Consider the following 2123-nt stretch of genomic DNA (forward strand, 5'->3'; position numbering starts at 1 on the left):
TGAAATGGTCTTCCAGGAATTTGTGGCCATTACTCCTGGTTTCTCCCAATGGTGTCCTGGTTTTCCCAAAGGGTGAACAGTTGTTCACCAAGTCCTTGATATATTCCCCTGCTGTAGCGGTAAGCTGCTACCAGGTCCCCTCTCAACCTGCTATCTTACAGGCTGAAGAGTCCCAGATCCTTCAGCTTTTCCTCATATGGCATGCCATGCAAGTCTCTAATCATACAGGTGGCCCTCCTCTGGGACACCCGTAATGTCTTCCATGTATTTCATGAATTGTAATGAAATTTCATGTACATTTAATGAAATGTAGTGTCTTTCCTGAATTTCAGCATGCATTATCATGTTTTCTTTCCACTGTTTCCTTTTCATTGAATAATTTTTTAGAAAGCTGCAGTTTAAGCATATGGCTTATACAAATTCATATTAAGAAACAAACTCATTCCAGGAGAATTTGCTTTCACTCTGAATAGAAAGGCAAAGGAAAAATTAATATCTCCATTATATAGATAGTTACCTTGGGCACAGGAAGATAAGCTGATTCAATCAAGGTCGCACGTGAAGGCTGTATCAGAGAGTCTCCTAAACCAGTTATACTGGTTATCAACAGGGATCCTGGTTTTCTCTGTTTAAAAAAATGCAAATTCTCTGATAAAATCACATTCTCTATGATTCAAAACCCCCAAATTTGCATTTTTCCACGATTAAAATGAAACACTTCTACAGATATCAATTGAACAGAATGATTTATTGATATATTTACAATGTTTAAGCTATTTGGATGCCTACCAGTGCTTCAATCACTATAATAAAATAAATTCTAGAGCTCTATAAATTTTGCTGTATGATTTTAGGTTATTTATCATGGAAAATCAGAGCTCTCCCTGCCTCCATTCATCAGGCTGTCCCCCACGCTACTTTGTGGCACTGAGAAGCCCTGATATGTCAGTGCCTTGCCCATGACATTGCCCCTCACTCCAAACCCACAGGCCCCTGGCCCTGCTGGTGCCCCTCACTTCCCACCCACATACCCCTGGCTTTGCCAGTGCCCCTCAATTCCCATTAACAGCCCCTTGGCTCTGCCAGTGCTCCTCACTCTGTGACCCAAAGCACCCCCACCCCTACTCGTGCCCCCCCATCCGCAGCCCTGCCAGAGCCACAGGCCCAGGGACCTGGATCTACAGACCCCTGCCTCCACTAGCAGAACCAAAGCCCAGCTGGCATGCACAGGCTGCAGAGGCCCCTGGTGGAGGGCAGCAGGGTGGAGAGCCCTGAGTCTACATCTGCTTCTACCCCCACCCCTCAAACAAATTGAAGGAGCATGTACCCCACCCCCAGGAGTGCACACAGTAGCAGAGAGACAGCCCTTCCCCAGCACCTCCCCAGGATGAGCCACCCATAGCTCCATGCTGCTCCCCACCCAGTCCCTGTGGCTGCATATTCCCACCCCAGCCCCAGGCCCCAATCCCCATACACTGCCCAGGCTGGGCAGCACCTCCAGCCCTAGACCTGCCTAACTCCCTCACTATGGGGGTCTCAATTCCCCCTACCCCATCTTACCTGCAGGGAGTGGTGGGAGCTGCTCTCCACACTGCCAAGCTGCTATATGCATGTGTACATGTGCACATTCACATGACACCCTCTGCCTGATCACCTCTTCCTGCTCCCCGCAGATGGTTGCAGGCTGGAACTTTGTCAGCCTGCAAAGGGAACCCTGCCATTTCCTGCATTTTTCTCCTTTAAAGGAAGAAATCTGCTTTTTTCTCCTTAAAATGAAAAAATCCACATTTTCCCACATTTTCCCATGGCAAACAGAAAACCCGGATCCCTGGTTATAACTGTTTTTAATTCCACTGGTAATATATAATGTATCCAAACCTTATGTCACAGGATCCCAGAGCCTCAGAACATTACTATATTCATGTTGCATATTAATTGCCCTTTTTTTGACAGCTTCTCACCATTATCTGAGAAAAAAGCAGCTACCAAAGAATGCTATTTTTATTTTTATTGTTCATAATGAACAAATACAGATACTATTCCTTTTTTATACACCATTTCTCTCACCACATGTGATCCACTATTTCTCTGAACAAGACTGAAATTCAGTCTTTCTATTTTAC

General features: G+C 45.5%; 1 long non-coding RNA gene across 1 annotated transcript in view; it reads right to left on the bottom strand.

The window, feature by feature from the left end:
• Positions 1 to 1011, bottom strand: part of LOC109302608 — a 19166-nt gene extending 18155 nt beyond the window's left edge. Inside the window, exon 1 of the long non-coding RNA XR_002098861.1 lies at positions 914 to 1011. This is a non-coding gene — a long non-coding RNA (uncharacterized LOC109302608). The remainder of the gene's footprint in view (positions 1 to 913) is intronic.
• Positions 1012 to 2123: the final 1112 nt, after the last annotated feature.

This window comes from Gavialis gangeticus, unplaced genomic scaffold (genome assembly GCF_001723915.1).
Source record: "Gavialis gangeticus isolate Ggan-Ray unplaced genomic scaffold, GavGan_comp1, whole genome shotgun sequence".
NCBI lineage: Eukaryota > Metazoa > Chordata > Crocodylia > Gavialidae > Gavialis > Gavialis gangeticus.